The 22,047-nt window shown below is 50.7% G+C and overlaps 1 protein-coding gene across 1 annotated transcript in view; it reads right to left on the reverse strand.

Moving 5' to 3' along the window:
* EPHB1 (EPH receptor B1) overlaps window positions 1–22,047 on the reverse strand; it is a 357,658-nt gene that overhangs the window by 329,815 nt on the left and 5,796 nt on the right. The window lies entirely within an intron of this gene.

Consider the following 22,047-nt stretch of genomic DNA (forward strand, 5'->3'; position numbering starts at 1 on the left):
CAGTCAGGTTATCAACTGGCGGCACAGACCCCCGGCAACAAGCAACCCCCACGAATCAAGACATGAGAAAATGTGGATCAATCGGCATGGCACCGGACAGAGCCAAGCAGCTCCGCCTCCTCCATGGAATCCTGAAAGCGAGATGTGATTGAACTCATTTTACAGAATACCAAACAGAAACACACATTGAATCAGTCAAAGTGAGACATGAATACTGCAGAGTCTGGGTCAACCTTACACTCTTTTCACAGTTTTAGCCGGCCATTTGGGCCAAGCTGAAACCAGGAGCCTCAAACTCCATCTGGGTCTCCTGCACGGGACAGGGATTCAAATACTTGAACCACCATCTGCTGCCTGCCAGCATGTGGACTGGTAGGAGGCTGGATTGAAAGACAGAAGCTGGGACTCAGGCTAGGCACTCCCATACAGACTTGGGGCATCCTAGCCTATACCAAAGACACATCCCATCCTGTACTCTCAGAGTCAGTTTAAGTGTGGAAAAGTAGTGAATGAAGCAGAAGGGAACTTTTTAAGAAGCTACAGTTGTCCCTGACTCCATTCAGGAATCTCTCACCCCCTGCCCTTTTCCCCGTGACGGATCCCTGGAAGGCAAAAACCTCCAGGCTCAGCACAGCTCAGCATCCTGCCAGGCCCACACACAGACACACAGAGGCTGCCAAGAAAAACAGGGCTGCAGCCATGCGACTGGCAGGTGCAACAGGGTTCCTGGTAGGGGAAATCCCACCCCTCCATGGCTTCCTGGCTGGATCTGAACATGGCTAGGCCAGACTGAGCACCTGACACCTGACTGCAGGTCCTGGCCCCTGCCAGCTGTCCACATGAAAGCTGTTTACCAAATCCCAACACCGCACAACCACACAGCAAAACTTATGGAGTCCTGGGCTCTCATGGGAGAACAACAGAAGGGCCAGGCCCTGGAAGGAGTCCCGAGATGAGGCAGCCAACTGCAGTGTGACACTCACCCCTCCGAGAATCCTGTGGGCTGTCGAGCAATAAGCTGGGGGTGGTCATGGCCATACGAGCAGATCAGGAAGTGGCCAGCTGGACAGAGTGCAGCCACGACCACTAAATCCTTCCCAGTGCTGCAGCACTGCAGGGACCTCTTAAAGCAGGAGCTGTCACCAAACCAGAGGAGCACAAGGAGTGAAGGAGCTGCTGTGTGCAATGAGTACCAGGTCTGCGCCCCGCTGCACAGCAGCCAGGCGGCAGTGTCCCTGCCAACTCTGTAAAACACAATTTATTAGCATTGTTATGGTCCCGACTCAAACAACCTCATAAAACTCGCCTTCTTATGAAGTGGGTCCTCTTACACACTCACATGCTCAGCCTGCTTAATTAGGGCTGGGCCCTGGGAGAGCACCTTCCAAGGATCGGGGCATCCACGGGCTGTTGATGGGTGTAATCTCAGCTTTACTACCACATCTGAGAACCAGACTTCCTTTCTTTGGCCAGCACAGAGATGTAAAAAGAAAAATGCATATTATATATATCTTATAATCGGGCATTTTTACAATCCAGCAGGTCACCTCCTTGGATTCTGAGACCAGTGGGCTTCAGCAGGTATCTAGGTCCATGTGCCTGCTTTAGGTCAACAGCAAATACAGCCTAGTCTGCACGGATGGAACTCTGTACCAGGCCCCCATGGACCAAGGCAAGACCTGGGCCTTGGGCCTTGGTGACTCAAGTTGCACCAGAAGACAGGGGGCCAGGGCAGTAAGTCCAGGCCCGGGAGGTGCTGGCCAGAACAGACAGAGGCCAGGCCGCAGCTGCTTTTTGCAAAGGGAGATGGGGATTGGCGGAGTTCTCCCAGCAACTATGGCCTCAGCCAGAGAGAATCTTCTACCTTCTTCTATTACAGCTCCCAGGTCCCAGCCTCTGTCCCTCCCCTGGAGGCACAGCCCAGACTGGCATCTTGGGATTCCCACACCACGTGGCCATGGGTATGGGGGCTCTGGGGTACAAGTGGGGAAGAAGCACTATCGCTAAGCCTCCCGACCAGTGCTGGAGCGCAGCCCCAGCCAGGCAGTAAGCCCTCTCTATACACCCATGGCCCTACTGTCACCTCCTTCCCTGTTCTTGGGACAACCCTTCCACACACCACCTCTTGTTGTTCTATGGCAATGTGTTTGTTTAGGGTCAGGGGTCTGGGTCTTCACCCCTTACCTGGTCTCAAATGAAACTGGAGAAGAGAAAGAGCCTGAATGACCACATTCATACTCCCTGCCTTCTTAGATTTCCTTTGAAAACAGTTAAAAGCTCCACCAAACTTGCCCCAGTCACCTAGGTTCCTCATATTGGCTCATTCTCGGTCTTTGGTGGCTACAGCAGAGTTTTCACTGAGACTTTGATCCTTTGGAAAATTAAACTTCTAGAGTCCAGCAGGTTAGCAAGGCTCCCAGAAGCCCCAAACTGAGAACAGCTCTCTGTTCCCTACCAGCCAGGCCACAGCTTGCCTCACCAGCCCCATGCTTCCCTGGCCAAGGGGAATGACAACCAGGCATTCTTCAGGAGTCCATCAGATTTGGTTTTGTTTTTAATCAACTTATTTATTTGAAAGGCAGAGAGAAAGACTGATTTTTCATCTGATGGTTCACTCCCTAAATGGCTACAACAGCCAGGGCTTGGCCAGCCCAAAGCCAGGAGCCAGGAGTCCTTTCTGGGAGTCCCATGTGTGACAGGGACCAAGGACTTGGACCATGCTTCTCTGCCTTCACAGGCACATCGGCAGGAGGATGGTTAGAACAGGTGCAGACCAACCCACTGCGTCATAACTCTAGTCCCTCAGAGTAAATCAAGACTTTAAAACATCCATTTTTAAAATTAAACTCAAATTTTAAAATAATTTTGTCATGAAAATATAGAACAAAGTTCAAAGACATAAATCAGAAAATATAGCATCTGTCTTTTAGCTTTGGGGTGGCCTGAATATAGAGGTTATTTTAACTGTTGATGGAGAAGTCTTACAGACAGGTCGGAATGCATTCCTGCCGCTCAGGTCACGAGGACTCTTCACAGCTGGACCAGGGTCCGTTTTCACTCCAGGGGAGAAATGGGCACCTGGCCATGTGAACAACCAGCTGCATCCCTTTTCAGCAATCACCCCAAGCATCCCAGCTGAGGTCAAACATGGAGGGGTAGAGAGCATCTGAGCCATAACTTCACCATGCCACGCAAGTCCATGAGTCACTTATCCAAACTGAGGAGAATACTAGGATGATATGCCAAGCTTCTCCTAACAATGGCCTCATCTACTCAAACAATGACTTCTTTCTCCTGGGAACAAGAGAGGTAGGAGAACTCCAGTTTCTTTTCCGGCCAATGAGTTAACAGGAAGGATAAAGTACTTGTCGTGTCGTCACATAATGAAAGACCATGAGGTTCTTGCCTTGATTAAAGTTAAGCTGATTTATATTTGCTGTTATTTGTGGAAGGCCCATGTTTCATATTTATAACTAAAATGCTAGTGGCTCATGTGCATGTTTTTGGTAATATGTGTTTCTCCTGAAAGTAAATATTCATGATCTAAAAATATGGGATTTAGCCAAATAACATTGCTGCGGTGTCTGTCACTTCCACTCTCCCAATAAAGTACAGTTTTGAAAACTCTGCCCAACTACAGATCACGTATCTGTGAGATTTGAGGTGATCTGTCTCTTCATTTACAATCATCTGCTTCAATTTGTGTTCACACACCAAAGTCCTAGAGGATTATTATATTTTCAGATGCAAAATCAAAATGAAATGAATGAGTAATTCTTTAAATGCACCTTTTATAACGAAAGCTGCATCTGTTTTATGAAAAACACGGAGCTTAAATCCATTATTAAAAATTTTTTAATTGAGAAAACGGAATGTAATTAGGCATTTAAAATATCAACCTGAGAACACACAGAGGCTGTGCCTCACAGGAATGCTAGCGTACTCCTCAAGGCACAGGCTCTGGGTGGCTGTGCCCAGGTCATCCCCAGGGAGAGGCCCTTCCTCCCCTCTCTCTAGAGACCCTTGGTGCAAACTTTCGCCATCAAATGAAACACTTGCAGAAGTACAAATCACTGATGGTGGCACAGCCTTCCAGCTGAAGCCTAACTTATGAAAAGACTCAGCTACAGCCAGCACTGTGGTGTACTGGGTTAGACCACCACCTGCAACGATGGATCCCAAATGGGCAATGGTTCAAATATCCAGCTGCCCCACTTGCGATCCAGTTCCCTGCTAATGTGTCCCTGGGAAGATGGCGGAAGATGGCCCAGGTGCTTTGGTCCTTTAGCCTGAAACAGTGCTCTGTACCCACATGGGAGATTCAGGTAAAGCTCTGCCTTTGGCGTGGCCCAGTCGCAGCCACTGCAGCCACTTGGGGAGTGAACCAGTGGGTGGAAGATCTCGATATCTCTCTCTCTCTTGTTCCCTCACTAACTCAGCTTTTCAAATAAATAAATCTTAAAAGGGGAATGGAAGTGGCACAGCAACCCTTGCAGAGCACCAGTTATTCTATCTAGGTCTGGAACCAAACAGCTCCTAGCCCTACCACCGTCAACCTGTGACCAATGGAGAGGGGACATGAGCCCTGGATTTGGGGGGCCAAGGCGTGGGAGCATGAGTGATTACAGCCAGGGGCCCTGGGGACCAGGAAGCCTTGACACCCAGAGGCTGGGGGCCTACCCTGTGACTGTCTCCCCGTCCCCCGGCCTGGGATTCAGTGCCACCCAGCTTGAAGCATCAGGTACTGCAATGACTGACAAAAGCACAGACTTGGGAGCCAGGCTGCTGTGGGCTGGGATCCTGATGAAGTCACCTGACTTGGCTGGGTCTCCGAGTCCTTACCCACACTGAGGAGTAGGGTGAGGGTTAGGGTTTAAGACAACACAGGCAAAGGCTTAAGCACGGGGCCTGGCTGCAGAAACCCCCTTCAGCAAGAGTCAGGCTCATTCGTGCTTTTAGTGTGCTGCTTGTGAGAACACCTGCACAGGGTCCAGGGAGCCATCACCTGGGCTACAATCCAAGCTCTCCTGCCATGGAGCTGGTCCAGCTCAGGAGACAGAAGCAGTGTCCGGTGCATCCAACCTCAGTGCCACTGGAACGGACCTTGTGCCTGACCCACCTCCAGCACCACACACCAGCATCTCCTGCCCTGGCCACCACTCAGCCAAGTCGTTCTGGCCAAGACTGACATTTCTGCTCAGATGTGAACACAAAGTCTCCTGCAGGCACCTGGTCTCTGCTGAAATCAAGCACCTGCATCCCAGACACCTTATGGAGACCAAGAAAGAGGGGCTACCAGCCCCTCTGCCATAGGTAGAGTCAACTGTGAGAGCCGTGCCTCCAAATTCCCCTCCGCCCCGTTCCCTCAACTGGGGAAGTAGCATTTGTTTTTATTTTCCAGGACAGTCAGTCAATCATTTGCATGTGACAGAAATAAAGATAAAATACCACCCATTGAACTTTAAATCAAAATGCTAATCCCAGACTGACTTCTCCGTCACCGGCTGACACTGAAATAATTCAGCAGGCTTTGATTATGCCCGAAATTAATGCTCTGGTGCAGATCATGTCTATTAATCATGGATTTCCAGGGTAAGGCTGCTCATGTTCTTCCAGTGGGTGACATCCAACGTGGCTCCCATGGTCAGGAGACCTTCGTCTGAGTGTCCTCAGCTCACAGATGCCAAGCTTCCCTCCGAAGTGACCGGTGGATGTTCTCGAGGCCAGATGGCTCTAAGGTCATCCCAACACAGCAGCTGGAAGAGGACATGCTCTGTGTGTCAGAAGACAGCAAAGCACTGCTCTGTCCTTAAGGACCGAGGGAGAGTGAGTGGGCAGAGAGCAAGGATGTGAGGGTGGGCCCCAAGAACAACACCCCAGCATCTTGCCACCCCCAGGAGGGTGGAGACAGGCTCTGGGGCATCTCCACACCCACCTGCACCTGTCCCTCCAGGTTCAGGGAACCCCTCCCTCCTCCAACATGGAACCCTTGAGGTCAACAGGGCAGGCAGCACCCAGAGTGCCAGTCACACCCAACCTTTTCTTCTCCCTGTCCGACTCACCACCACCAGAAGCTCCTCCGATACCCACCAAGGCTGAGCCCGTAGCGCACACATCCAAGCTCTGCCTCCTTCGGTCCCAGCACCCTCCATGTGGCATGGCCTCGGCTGCTCACTGGCCCTCTGCCCACCTCTCCCATGAGACCTCTCTCGGCTTAGCTTAAAACATAGTACTTTCTACACCACAGTCCCAGCAGGGTCTGGAATATATTACATGCTCAATGAAACTTTACTGTCCTGAACCAATCATGCCATAAAACCTAACCACCCCCATGGCACACTGCTTCAATGGGGAAAATCACATTCCAAGTTCTACCTGGCCCTGTGGGGTTGTGGCTCACAGGCCCAACCACAGGGATGTCTGCCCAGCTGTGACAATGTCTTCCAGACAGTCCTCACCAGACCAGGGGCCTGAGGAGAGGGGGCTGGTCATAGAGCCAGAGGACGGGAGAATTGACAGAACAGAGTCATGCCTTGTTCATGGAGTGCAACGGTCCCAGGCCCAAGACAGTGCTTCCTGGAATTGGCACATGGCCTCCCAGATCCGACCGTGGGGCTGGGAATCAGGTCACCCTGGAGACACTTTGCAGAAAGTAAGACTCCACTCCACAAGTGGCTCCAAACAGAAAGACCCCACTATAAAGAAACTTAAGAATATATACTTTAAACAGCATTTCCAGTTACTACTGAGCCCTAACACCATCAGGGAGGATCTTGTTGGCCTGCAGTGCATGGACACACTACTCAACATGCAGGGACTGTGGGGTGGAAAACGGTTCCCTTCCTGTGGACATGAGGGAGGGACAGGGAGGCAGGGTCAATAGCTAACAGTTAAGGTGTCCGGGTGAAGGGCACGATCAGTTTTCGGAGCTGCTGTCACAATGTGCCACCAACCAAGCTGTGGCTCCTGATGCCAACTCTGTACCGATGGAGACCCTGGGAGACCCTAATTCAAGTACTTAGGTCCCTGCCAAGCCTGAATCACAGTCCCAGCTCCTGGCTGTGGATCGGCCCAGCCCTGGCTGTCTGGTTGGACACAGACTTTCCGAAGGGCCCACTAAGCTATTGTCCCTCAACTCCTGCTCCATGAGGCAGCTACTGAGTGAAGTGTCCCCAGGATAAAGGCAGCCCCACTTCTCCTCTGGAAGGGAGGATTTTTGTGACTTGAGTTGAGAAGATGAATTTATTTATTTTCCCCCCAAGCGAGTTTTACAGTTGGGTGTACTTGCCTGGCATCTCAATAGATGCTACTAGTGGCTAATTAGATGCGTGTTGTTAAACAGAGACAGCTAAATAATTGTGCTCACGGATTTTTGTTTCTTAACTAGTATCTTTTAAACATAGCACATTCCATAAGAGAGTTTTCCCCTTTATTCACATGAAGAAACTGCATTTCCACAGAAAGAATTCGTTGCTTCAGAGGAAGCAGGGACCCCAGGATTTGGTGAATGACCCCTCAGCAGGGTAGGGAGCATGCCCCAAACCTGCCAGGCTCACACAACTTTCATCTCAGCCTCTCAGACCTCCTTCTTTCTCGGCACCAGGGAGAGGACCGTGCACTTACAGGAAGCATGCGAGGCCATCTTCCTAATAGTGGCCACCACGCTTCACAACTGCCACCAGACCCTTGGCTCAACTTGGCTCCCACACGTGCTCAGAGCTGACTGGCCAGTACCCAGGAAGCACCATGAGACCCTTCCTGTGGTCCTCAGATGCCCTCTGCCTTTGGACTGCAATTCTTAAGCTTCCCTCCCAGGTCATTCTCCCACCCCTTGGGCAGCCACACAGAGTGGGAAGAGCACCAGATGACACCAAGGAGAGTCTTCCTCTCCAGCTGGGCCTCTGACCCACCGCATGGTGCTGGAAAAGTAGCTCAGCCAGTTGCCATCTCTGGTTCCTGAGCTTTGAGTCATTAGGCTGAGCCTGATGTTGGAAATGTACCTTCAACTATAGTTGTCCAACCAAGGATGGGCCTCCAAGAAGGTTCCATCCGGGTCAGGAAAAGAGCGAGAAAACAACTTCCCAGTCCAAAAAGCCCACTGTTTTCAGCCCTCCCGGAGACTGGGGAGGCCAGCCCTGACTTCTATTTGTGGCACTCAGAGTTAAATTTACCATGAATCTGGGACAGCCCCACAACTTTGGCCAGGTGCTGTGGTGTGGTGGGTAAAGCTGCCACCTGAGATACAGGCCTCCCCTAAGAGCCCTGGTTGAAGCCCCAGGTGCTCCACTTACAATCCAACTCCCTGTCACCCATGTGGGAGATCCAGAGAGAGTCCTAGCTCCTGGCTTTGGTCTTGCTCAGGCCACACCACTGTGGTCATTTGAGGAGTTTACCATCAGATAGAAGGTGCATGTATGTGTGTGTGTATGTGTCCCTCTATCTATAACTTTGCCTTTAAAATAAACAAACTAAATAATCTAAGAAGTCCCCTCCACACAGGCGGCCTTCTCTCCAGCCTTCATGGCAGTTGGTTTCATTCTCCTTCCATGCCGAAGTCCCAAGCACTTGAGGGGTGGCTGCGCATTTTACACATGTGTCCCAATTCGAATAAAATCTCTTTCCTTGGAAAGTGCGCCAGGCACATGCCTTTCCCTGGTGGAAATGAGGGAGAGCATTTCAAGAGACAAAGTAAACAGGAAGGCATGCACAGACCAGGGACAGAGGGTTCAGAAGGACAGGGTGAGAAGTAAGAGCCAAGCAGGCAGCACAGCCAGAGAGGCTGGGGAGATGCGACTGCCCATGTGAGGAGTGCAGCCTGGCAAGCTGGCAGGCTCCGACAGTCAGCACGCCCTCACCGTGCCCTTCCTCGCTGTCCACATTCTCTGCAGATCTACCCCTCTTCACTTCTCTGCCTTTAGGATGCCCCCAGTCCACGCGAAGTCCCTGCAGTTTATGCCAACCAGTGAACTCCGGCCCCTGAGCATGACAGGCAGTTCAAGGACGACACGGGGTCTGGCCTAGGGTCCTTCAAAATGATCTTCGGCACCACTAGGAAGTACCGAGGAGTCAATCTTCCCTGTTTCTGTCCTAATCAGACCAACGGACCAGCTGAAGCGGCTGAAGGAACATGAGCTAACTCAGAGGAAGTGGGCCTCTAGGGGGAACCACTGAGTCCCAATGGCACCCAGCCATGCCTGAAACCTGCCTGGCTCACTGCCATTTCAAAACCAGCTGACCCCGACAGAGGGCTCAAGTTACAAAGACACAAGAGCATTGTGGGTTCGATAAAGATAACCTGGGATCCCAGCACTACTACTGAACAGCCATGCTGGTCTAGGTAAGACGCTTAGTGCCCACAGCCTCAGTTTCCTCGTCTGTAAAACAGTCTAACAATTCACGAGTCTGTGTGCAGTCATGTGAATCTTGGTGGGATATGTGCAGTATAGACCAGATGAGGTTGCAGGTGCTGCTGCCTTATGAGCAGGGAATTCACTCTTGGGAAAATGTGCTTTGGGTTCATTAGTCTGGGCCGAAGAGCCCTGCCCAGAGAACCCACTGCCTCCTGATGAGGGCAGAAGGCAAAGGCAACACGCCCAACAAGGAGCAGGGCTGAGGCCTCTCTCCTGCCAGGACTGGGCTCAGTGGAGGCCGGATGGGGTTGGGGGAGGAGATGCCACACCTCTGGGACCACTCCGCCTACAAAATAAATAAATGAGCCCTAGACCTCTAGAGACGGGACAAGAATGAACTCGGAGCTCTACACACCGCTGTGTGCTCCCTAAGGAGGAGCTGCTGGAGAGCTATAAGGGGGTGATTAATTTTATCTCTCTAAATGTCCCAGTATCATTTGCCAAAATGATGATTTATGATTTAGGCAACCTTTATATTTCCAAGGGGCCTTAAAATCATTTACAGTGGAGAATGAAATAAAACGGGCTAAGGGCCTGCAAAACAGAGATGGCAAAAGAAATGCATGAGGAACTAGGAGTTATTTATCCATAACCAGAGAAGGCAAATGAAGGACGGGGCGCAAACCATCAATTATGTGCCGAGCAGAGCTGCTACGGGGAGGTCTCTCTTCCCCCACACGGCGAAGAGCAGAGGGAAGTGGGACAAACAGTATGAGTAGTCTTCCCTAGATGTGCATTGCTCCTTTGTACAACATCTTAGAGACGAGCCCAATCACCGGGCATAGAATGCTACAATCTGGGGTAAACCACACTGTGGCAGGGCAGTGCATGAATGGACAAAAAAAAAAGCATCCTCAAAGCAGGGCAGAGGATGGTGCTGATGGCAGGAGACTGGGAGGGGACAAATGTCACTTTTTTTTTCAGGAATGAAAAGGAAGCAACTACTTCACACCACTAGCCAAATGGTACAGGTGGGGACCATTGAGATGGAACACAGAGAGCTCCTGGAAGTGTCATGGGCTGGGTTAAGAAAAAACCCCTTTCCTTCTTGGAAATTTGCCCCAGGCCACAGCAGCATCTAGATCACAGTAATGATGTGGGATGTAGCAGCATGCCTGATGAACAGCCAAGAGCCAGGACAAGAACAAATCAGTGGATTCACAGCTCGTAACATCACAGCACTAAAAAGGTGGCCACCTGGAGTCAGCATCATCCATGGGACACTACAGGCTCTGCCTCCTTGGCATTTGTGTCCACGCTTGGATGGAAACACACTTCATCCCCCTTGATGGCGAGGATGCCAGGCCAACAACGACCAGATGATCACTTCTACACACTTAGGTTTAGAGTCATCCCAACAGAACTCAGACAGATCTGGCTCCGTTGCCATTGATGCCACCAAGAAGCAGTCCCCAACTGCCAAGGCTCTGCAGCACACAGACAATCCCAGCATCTCCAGCCTGCTCTCTGTCCAGCAGGATTCCAGATCAGGTAGGCTTGCACTGGTCATCTCCTCCTACAGAGGGAGGTCCATGGTCACACACTAGGCCCACGACCTCTGACCTTGCCTGGGTTTTTTCTTATATGGCAAATTCAAGGGATTGCATGTATTCTTGTCAATCAATTGAAGGTTAAATAATTGTGCCCGAAATGTAGTGCTTTGAGGTCATAATGTTTTATGACCTCTAACAATTAGGTGCATTGGCTGGGCTCTTCTCGTAGGGGACCATTCAGGAGCTTGCTGGCAGGGACAGCCAGCATCAAAGTGACTGGAGGTTAGTGCCAAAGCAGCTAATCCCAGGTCTGGCAGTAGTGTGGACTGCCCACTGGGAGCTAAGCTGGAGCTGTCCACTGCAGTAATGTCACATGGCCTCTCTCAGTGGCTTGGGTATCATATGACACAGCAATGGATCTCCCCAATATACACACCCAGAATGAGTGTTCTGACTCCCGAGGGTCCCCCTAGAGTCAGGTGGAAGGTCCAACCCTGCTTGTGCCCAGTTTGGAGTCAGGACGTAATTTCCACCACATTTTGTTGTCCAGCCTCCATGATGGTGAAGAGCCACTGCTAAAGAGCACAGGGACGGGAGACATGCCTGGAGCCATAGCTTCTCAGACCAGAGAGCACCACGATCAGAAACATTCCAGCTAGCAAGAGTACAGCCATTAGCAAGCAGTGTGCTGCTGGGTATCACACCTGTGAAACCCAGAGCTAGCCCTTTGAGTCCAATGTGCCACACACTGTGTTGAGCTCTAGGCCCAGCAGACTCAATGTCTAGTTTGCACCTCGGGGTCTCCTTGGGGACTGATACATCTCCCAGTCTTTGACCCTGGAGTAGCCGCTAGCTCTGTCACGTCCACCCTGACAGGCCATGGTCAACAAGAACTAACAGTCTCACCAGGCGGGACACACAACAAATCATCTACTATTAGTTAACTATGAGAACCAGGATTCAAAAAAAAAAAAAAGACATAAGTATTATCCCTTCTGGTAAATGTCCTAAGAAATATCATAGGGAAACTGTATTTATGTCTTATTTTTCTGAGAGTCTGCAAACTAAATAAATCAACAATCCATACAGCCCAAATATCTGTGCCAAATGCGAGTGTGTTTCCCTTCCAGCAGCAGCAGGTGCCGGCCAGGCAGGATACTGAGAATCCTACAGCACCTGTACTCACACAGTGTGTGTCAGGTCCCGCTTGCCTGGGCACCCCATCCCCACTCTCATCACTGTCATCGTAGAAAACTGTTTGTGACTTTGTATTCTGGTACCATGGATGCCAATGTAATCAGACTTCCAACTTCCAGTAAAAAAAATTTCATTGCACTGATAGTTTCCTGAGAGGACACTGGGACTGGATCTCCATCAGCGTTCTGAGTACCCACTCAGTTCCCATCTCGGAATGCCTCATGGAAAGAGCAGACCAACCTGCCTGGAGCCCAGACAAGGATCTGCTGAGTTTTAGGCTAAGCTGAGCATTAACTTCAACCATCGAGGCCCAGGAACTTTTAATTTTTCAATAATTAGGACAAGAATATTCTCTTACTTTAAAAAAATACGTATCCATTTATTTGAGAGCAAAGTTATAGAGAAAGAAGGAGAGACAGAAAAGGGTATCTTCCATTTGCTGGTTCATACCCTAAACGGCCACAGTGCCCAGAGCTGAGCCAGGACAAAGCTGGAAGCCAGGAGCTTTTTCCTTCTGGGTTTCCCACACGGGTGCAGGGGCCCAAGCACTTGAGCTATCTTCCACTGCATTCCCAGGCATGTTAGCAGAGAGCTGAATGGGAAGCAGAGCAGCCTGTGCACGCATGTGGGATATGCCACATAGGGATATTCTCTTACCAGATCACAACTCCATCCTAAAATCTGGAAAACTTGATTCAGTCTCATGAGCCATTCATCGTATGAGCCCCTCTCACTCAGTTAAAGGGACCAATATTCCAATTCTGTCAATTGTCCAAATAACACTCGTTGGAGTAATTTTAAAGGATCTAGCAAAGACCTGTCACATCTTTTTAGTTGCCTTTAAATCAGTAATAGTTTCTTTTTTAAAAAACAAAATTCTCATAAGCAGCTTTGTTCCATCCTCTGCAGCAACTATATCCCTGATGTGGGCATTTGGAACTTGGGACTCTGTGGCCCAGCAGCTCAGAGGTTGCAGGTTGGGTGCCAGGAATCTATGTTGCTAAGAAGTTCCCTGGGAAGCATGGCCTGACTCTCAATGTACAGGCTGAGCAGCGAGACCAGAGAAGACAGCCATGATCCAGACACCGCAGGAGGCTTTTTGAGCTGCTCTGGTGGAAGCCACGGCAGCAGGGACCCTAGGGCACAAGATGCTGAACCCTACCTCCCAGGAACACCACCTGGGCTTTGCACAGTTGGGAAGTCCAGCACAGTCATTCCAGCCTTCTTCTTCTAGCAGCACAAACCACTTCCTGCAGGAAATGCCCCCTCCTCCAGGAAGCCCCCTCCTCTCTTCTGTGAGCTCCCCAGCACCAAGCACCACCTGATGGTGCCGGTTCTCCAGATCTGGCCTCGGCTTTGCTTCTGCCACCTCTCAGCATGACACTGATACACTCTCCTCTCCCCACGTTCAAGGTTCAGCTCTCCCACAGCTTCTCCTAGCAAGAAGTCTTCACAAGGGCAGGCCCCTGCTCCGAGCCACTCCCACCTTGCCTGACCAAAACCACTTGGATCAATCTCCTCTCTACAACGCAACCCTAGGGTTACCAGGCTAAGGTCACCACTCTTTGACTCAAGTTCCTGGTTTACTGCCACAACATCAGCACCCACCTCCCCTTCCTTCAGGACCCTGGGCATTGTGAGAGGGAACCGGCCCACTCACCTACCCTTTCCCGAATGCCCTGCCCAAGATTGTGATGGCCTATAACTACGCCATTCCCAGGAATGAAACCCAGCAGGTACCAACATAGTTTTCTCAGAAATCAGGGCAACCCACATTGTCAGACAACAGCAGGCAGAACCATTGTGTTACTTCAAAACAGCCATCCATGTTGAAAATGGATCCAGAACAAACAACAGCCAACAATCTGCACATCCATTTCATCAAAGACTCCATGGGAGTGGCTAACAAGCACCGAAAAACATATCATTAGTCATTAGGGAGATGAGAGTGAAAACCAACAATAAGGGGCCATCAAACACCCACGAGAATAGCTAAAATGACAAAGATTGACAATACAATTGTTGATGAAGATCACTGGGAGTCTCAAATATTTCTGCGAGAAATCCAAGACAATTCATCTACTTTGGAAACGGGATTGGCAGTCTCCAGTGAGACTAAAATTACACTTACCGCATCAGCCAACACCTCAACTTTGAGAGAAACGAACACCAAATTTTCATGTTATGCCCATGTATGTAAGTGTCCAACGTAGCGTTGTTGACAAAAATCACAATCTAGAAGAAAGTACCCATCCATTTTTGAACAGATACATCAACAATGATATTGCTACGCAATGGGTTAGGCAGCAATAAAAAGGAAAGGCATAGCCACACACATGGTGACGCAAGTGAATCTTCAATACAGGATGCTAAGGGAAAGAGCCAAGCCAGCAAAGACTACGTACTACATGGCTCCATTTATAGAAGCTTCTGGAAAGGGCCAGGCAATGGAGCCAATTTCCAGCGGCCAGGGCTGATGGCCAGAGAATGACAGCAAAGGGACACGGAGCTGATGAGAGTGTTCTAGTTGGGCTTTGCACGGTGACGGCACAACTACATGTGTTTGCCAAGTCCAGTTACCAAGTATGTGCAATTTCAAGAGGAACTGAATGTATGAAAGTTTCTTGCATGTAAATTACAGCCCCACAAAGTTCACTTTTTCAAACTCCTGCACCGAAACTCCAGAACCATTTTCAGATCCTCTGAAGCCAGTGCTGCATCCAGTGAGGACATGCTGGCGTAGCCATACTTGTTAAGATACTGAAATCTCACCATCCCTACTGGCCAGTCACCACTGCCTGGAGATTCTGAGCCACCTCTGTGCTTCAGGCAACAGCCAAGGATTAATGCACAGCCAGCAGGAAGCCACCTGGATTAGCTAAGCGGGACACCCCCTCTGAGTGGTGGGTGCCTAGGTGTGCCCTCACCCTGCTAGAGTGAAATCACTAACAGGGCTACTTCCTTGGGCTGAAACATTCTCAATAGGGTAAAACCCGAATCCTGGAAGGGAAAAAGAGTCATACCAAACCCCTTAGATTTTTTTATGATGGTTTGTGGTCCACCAAAGCATCTTGAATACAAACAGCCGTCCAGTGGATTCATGGCATGAGCCTGTCATGGGGTGTGTGCAAGCAGTGATGCAAATCATCCAAAAGGGCTCCTTTAGGGAGCAACGATGAGCATGGGGTTGAGAAAGGATGGTTTAGAGCAAAGAGCCGCAGGGTCCTGGCACCCCTGACACCCTAACCAAGACCATGGGCCCAATGGTAGAATTCTTACCTGGGAGGGTTACCCACGTGGCAGCTGCTGTTCCTGGCACGGGTGGCAAAGTGGGAAGAAATCCAGCCAGGAGTGTGTGAAGGAGGCAGCAGCGACACATGCCCTTGCAGTCCAACCCCTGCGTGGCAAAGCCAGCATTCACTGTCCCTTCTGGGGAAACCTTAAACCCACTCAGGGGGACAACATCTCAGGAGTTGTTCCAGGAGTCAGCAGCCTGCTCAGCGTGGGCTATAGAGGCCTAAAGATGGCTACACCAGGAACGGTACACTCAGTTCCAGCAGGAACACAGCTAGAAAGCTCAGGACTGGCGCTCCTTCCTCCCTGGCATCTTATCTCTGTTTTCCGGCGGGAGGTGCATGGAGGCAGAATAGCACACAGTGCATTCATTGTTTCCAGCGGGTGCTAAGTAATGAAGACAACTTCCAAATAAGAAGAAATTAAGCACTAGAGCCGAGTCCCCTGCCTTGTCAGGCGCGGCAGAAACAGAGCCTCCTTGGGAACACGCTTGCTTTGTGCACTGATACATTATGACAATACTATAATTGTTCTTTCAGTCTTTCCCACATATTTAATAACAACGGGAAGGGGAGTCGCAAAGGTCAGTTTTGCTGTAGAATGAGCGGTGTTCTCATTGTCCTTTCCTAAATAGTGGCTTGCATGTGCCAGGCAGTTGCATGCCAGGGAGCCCAGGCGGTGGAGGCTTGGAGCCATTGCAAATGAAGTGCCACCTACTCAGGGGCAGAATATTCTCATTTGCTAAATTGTCCAGTGCATAAACACACACACACACACACACACACACACACACACACTTCTCCTGTGCTGCCCACACCTGCAAGCTTATGAATGGCAAGAATACTAACTGTTAGAACTAAAGAAGCCAGGTGCTACATATCTACTACATATCTACGCATGCTCACCACAGTCACAGGAACAGTTATTCTTACACACTAAGTTTCTCCCAGGAACCCATAGGAATGCCTTTAACTAGCCGTGGGGAAACATTCTTCTGAGAGCTTATAGCATTGGACCCACAGGAGTTACCCTAGCAGGATGCAGCAGGGCCCTGTTCTGGTCTCTCATTGCCATCATATCCATCAGGCCCCTGACCTTGGGGTGGCCAGCCCAGCTCAGCAGGCCTCAGTGTCCTGTGTAAAAATGGCTCCAACACTGAGCTCTGTGACATTTTCTCAAAAGATAAGTCAGAGCACACCTTTTCAGGAACCAGTGGATTACGGGGTAGGGACATTTCAGAAGATAAGGCTTTGGAGTTACTGCATTCTCATTCAGCATCTGTGGGACGCTCTGGGTGACTGGGCTTCGTGTCTGGGTAAAGCTTGGTGTGGTAACTGGAGCACCACAAAAGAGGGTGACGCTGTCCTGGCAGACTGTGTCAGGGAACAGCTTTGTACCTATTCCCCAGAGCATGATAGTTGCTAAGGAACCATTGAGATGCAAATGAATTGGCAAACACTTACCCGAGGAGCTATCAGAAAAGGGTGGGGAAGGGATGCTCTGAGCAAGTGGGTCAGGTGAGTGACAGGAAAATTACTTTCTCCTGACTGGGAAAAGAAAACCAGGGTTTTCATGCAGATCAGCAGTATTGTGCTCATGTGTGAAAAAACAAACAAACAAACTTCTCTTTTTCCTGTTGGCTGGGAGTAGAGGAAAGTTGGAGCCAAGACTAGTAAACTCGGAAGGGCAATCTTCTAAGGATGCCTCACTTGCGATTGAGAAAAAATCTAAAGTCTGAAGCAAACCATCTGTGTAAGACTTTGATGATCTGCCGTAGTTAGACAAAACCTAAGGGCTTAACAACACATGAAAAACTGGAATATTCCTCAGACCCAAAGTGGAAATTTCAGGCAAGACTAAATGATGACTGATAACGGCTGGAAAAGAGAGGAAATTGACTAACTCACCATACCTATCAGTCTGTATTTCTTTCATTCTTGCTCTCCACTGAGAATCCAATTTAAATGCAATGGTTAAGATACTATTCTGGCTGGGGCTGGCGTTGTGATATGATGGGTTAAGCCACCAATTTGAGTCTGGGCTGTTCTACTTCCAAAACAGCTCCCTGCTGATGTGCCTGGGAAAAGCAGTGAAGGAGGGACCAAATCTTGGAACCCCTGTGCTCATGTGGGAGACCCAAAAGAAGTCCCTGGTCCCTAGTTTTGACCAGGCTCAGTCCTGACTATCGTGGCCATCTAGGGAATGAACCAGCAGATGGCAGACACTGTGTGTGTGTGTGTGTGTGTGTGTGTGTGTGTGTGTGTGTCCTTTCTCTGTAACTCTTTCAAATAAATAAATCTTTATTGAAGAACAACCACCACCAAGAATCAATAAAGAAATAAATATCACTGTTTAGGCTACAGCTTTAAAAAAAAAAAAAGATACAAAAAATCTAGCTCTTGTTATCTGTATTAGAGCCCAGAGGGCTATAGTGAGAAGTTGTGGCTTCTCATCCATTGTTTCATTATCTTGTTCCCAAAGAGGACTCCTCCCCCACAGCACGGCTGAGATGCTCTAACAGTCGCTCTGTCTTTCCCCAAACCCCACAGCTCTCCACCTTGTCCCCACAAGGAGCAACCTCATCAATAGAGCAGCACCTGCTTTCATTCATCCCTTCCTGGCTCCCGATTTCTCCATCTGCTGCCGTTCCCCAAGCTCCTTCCACCTTAACCAGGACAGGCAGCCACAGCCCCCTCCTTCCGCCTTCAGGAATCCGCGTCTGTCTCCTTCACCGCCATGCTGTCTGGTGCTCAGTCATCCCGTGCTGAGAGAATGGTCTAGTGAGCTGTGGCTCGCACCTGCCAGTCACTGCAGCATGACCCCGCCCTCCTTCATTTCAGGCCTGGCAGCTCAACTGGATCCAGCCAAGAGATGTGTAGGCTGACCCAAGGCTGGTACAATGAGTGCATTCGGTCATTCTGGCGACAGACACAGGCCCTAAAGGAAGTCAGCAAGACAAAACTTCCAGAGCTTCCACAGGGCTGCTAGCAGACAGAATTCCTCTTGCTGCTAAATATTCAGCCGGACCTTCATCTCACGGGCAAACTCTTTGAGGATGAAGTCGGCATCAACAGCTCCGGACTGGCTATTCTCCATTCGTCCCTGAAGATTCAATCTTTGGCTTTTTTGTCTGTTTGTTTGACCTCTGTGATCCATATCAACTAGGCTGCCATGCCCTCTGCCTTCTCCTTCGGTTCATCCAGTGAGAGGTGTTGACACATGAGCCAGGAGAGGGAAGAGTCCAGGGCATATGAACCTCATTCCCATCGGCACCCCTCTAAGTCCCACAGCTGTCAGGGAACTCGCTCCCATGCTGACATGGCTCCTCCTGGCTCTGTCCCCAGCTTCTAGGGCTACCCTGGCCCTTGTGCACACTTGTCTCCGAGTCTCTCCATTAAACACTCTAGAGTGTCTTCTGCTTCCTGCCCAGAACCTTAGCTCACAGAGATACTGTGCTAAGGAATGAGGAAAAAAAAAAAAAGACTGAGCGCCTCCTGAGACAACACTGCTGCCCCGGGATACAGTCACAACCTTGGTCCTGACCTGTCTCGCAATGCTGAGTGTTAGTGATCCCGCTCCAGCTGGAGCCACTGTCACAACAACCAAAAGCTATGGCTGGTTCCGTAAGTAAGGCCTCTGGTGGTGAGCTTACAGGGGAGGAATCTCGGTCTGGGTTTCTCATCCTTGTCCACTCCTATGTTCTCTCTCTCTTTCTCTTTTTCTCTCTCTTTCTCTCTCTCTCTCTCTCACACACACACACACACACACACACACACAATCCTTCCCCAATCCTCTCCACAAGAAGCATTGTGCCCACATTTGGCTTCTCCCAGGAACTGACACGTGGCCACCATCCACATCTATTGGATTCTAGCACATGCCCTATTTCAACATGAGTCCCACACCTGTCCTGTTACAGTGTGTCCTTTGCACACCTCTGTCCAGCCATCAGTGCACTACTGGAGGGAAGCCTGTGTCCCCTGCTCCGCCATCAGCACAGTCAGGTGTGGGCACCAAGTGCCTCACGCAGACGCTCAGTAACTGTGCTGTGAATGAGTACTTGGCAGACTGGCAGCTTGGGCCAAGCCCACCGCATGGGCTCTCTGCCCCTCTTCCCATTTGCCTCTGGTGTTGGGGTGTTGGGTGCTCCAGTGCCAGCCCTTGCTGGGACACTCCATGGAGAGAAGCCCCACTATGCTCAAGGCCCAGTCCTCCTTGGTTCTGTTTGATTGTGGAAAAAAAAAAATCCCTACAGAAGCCAAAATCTACCCTGCACACAGAGTATATTCATGTCTGCCTACTAAAATGGCTCGTCCCTTATTCACATGAACTTACCCAAAATTGTACCCATCACTTTCAAACGCACCTGCCATCTCCCCACTTTCTAGCTCAGTTCTAAAACAAGGATACTGTCATTCTATGATGTGTCCCTCCCTTCTCCTTCCATAGGACACACACTCCTAAGAGCTGGAATATTTTCTGCCTCGTGCACACTGCCTGGAACCCAGCAGGAGGTTAACAGATTTTTGTTGACTGCTGAATGAATGAGTCCCACAGCCCCTCTGCTTCCCCAACTTTCCTCTGAAGCCTCGTTCTGGCTTTCTTCTGTTACTTCTAGGACATTGCACTTCTCATTCCATAAGAGACCAGCCCCCAAATGAATGATATTCAACAACAGCAGCTTCTCTTTTTTTCCAAAGACCTGCAGTGTAGACAGGACTCCAAAAGGAAAGCTCATCCCTCCCTTCTCAGAGTCAGCAGGGGTGAAGGACAGAGCAGCAACCCTTGTACCCCACCCCCCCACCGCTCACGCACACCCGGCAGCTGGCACTTGGCTGCCTGTGGACTGTAACTCGAGAGGTGACTGTGGCAAGAACATCTTGGTGGCTTCCTCATGTCTCATGGCCTCCGAGTTTCAGAGGAGCCAGCACCCAGTGGTCAGGAGCAAGAACATCATGAGCCCACCCAGAATGCAGCCTCTTCTCCAAGTACCCAGCTTCTCACCCAACCCCAGCCCGAGCATCAGTGAGAACACCAAGGGCAAATGTGTCCACCCATGTGCTGGAAAAACAGCCAGGGCAAGACAACAGGACAATTAACTGCATGGCCCAGCTGCCTCTCACAGATAAGCCATTGTCCCTGACGCTCCTGCCAACAGAGCCATGTGCAATTCTTCCCGCTTAGCTCAGTCCACAGCCACGGCCCCCACTGCCCAGTGAGACCACTGGGGCTGGGGCTGAGGGGTGCTCTCTCTCCTCCCCACCCCCCATTGTCCTCCATGTGCAGAGGATGTTAAAGCACCTGGCCAGATGATCAACAGATAGTGGGAGCTCAATGCACACAGGACAGGGTATCCAGGGAGGAAGCCAGACAGGTAGCTAACTGACCACGTACAGCTGGCTCTTGCCCTGGAAGGTGGACCTGTGCAGTAGGCATCGGGAGAGCTGCAGGTCCTGAGCACACCCCCGTGAATGGCCCCCACCTCCCCACCACACACACATACACACACCATGCTACAGCCACCCCAGCCACCCAGCTCAACAGAGATAAGCGCCAGGTGGACAGCCCAGCTATGTAGCAGAAAGAAGATGAGAAATTGTCACCATGCGGCATAGGGGCCAGGGACGTGTGTAATGTGGAGAGATTGTGTGCAGACAGGAAAACGCAGAGAAGGAAAGCTGTTTTCCTCCAGCTGCAGACACAGGTGGTCAGGGCAGCTCTGGAGAGCGAGAAAAGGGCCTGCTTTAGCACACCGGTCAGTCAGGGAAAAGGGAAAGGGCTAACGGGGACGCAGAGGGCCGGGAAGTCTGACCAACTCTGAGGTGACTCTTAGCTCTTGAGCCAGTTAACTTCTCAATGCCTCAGTTGTTCACAGCTGCAGAATGGACAACGGCACGCGGGACACTAAGGGAAAAGTAGATCAGTACACAAACCAGGATTAGCACATAACACATGCAGGTCCAGACGCGTGAAAAGCTAGGCCTAGTATGCAGCCTCGAGCCCTGCCCCTCCTGGCTGGCCACCCACCTCTGCCCTCTTCTCTGCTCATTATCACCTCCACCAGGGGAGTTGCTACTGGCTACCAGGAAGCAGGAGGGGTGAAGGGAGTCAGGCAGGATCTCAGGAGCAGTGTGTGGGCAGAAATGTGTCTTAGGGATTCTCAGGGAACCTCCCCGATGTTCCCAGGCTGGCCCAGCCCTGCTACAGACAGCTCCAGTGCAGCGCTCACCGAGCTCAGTCCTGCTGCTGCTCGGCCAAGGCCCCTTCCGTCAGGCCCTCACCCAGGTGGGCAAAGCTCTGGCTTGCACTGATCTCAGATGCCTGAAAGTTGGGCTCTAAAGCTGCCTGCATAACAGAACAGCCTCCGCCCACCAGTCTGCAAGGATCCGAGCTACCACCCACGCCTCAACCCAGCTAAGACCGTGAGGGTCCAGAAGCACTCTGTAGCTCTCTAACTGCCAGCCCCAAGCCCCTGCGAATCCCCTAGCTTGACTCAACAAGGGGAAAACTAAGGCTCCCTCAGGGGGAGGGGCAGCCTCCAGTGATACAGGCCACAGGGAAAGGGGCTCCTGGAGCCAAGAAGACCCAAGCCCACCATAGCCAGCCCCAGGCCACCATGGAAAGTACTCACTTCTACCGCCCCCCTTCTGGCC

This window comes from Ochotona princeps, chromosome 30, assembly GCF_030435755.1.
Source record: "Ochotona princeps isolate mOchPri1 chromosome 30, mOchPri1.hap1, whole genome shotgun sequence".
Lineage (NCBI taxonomy): Eukaryota > Metazoa > Chordata > Mammalia > Lagomorpha > Ochotonidae > Ochotona > Ochotona princeps.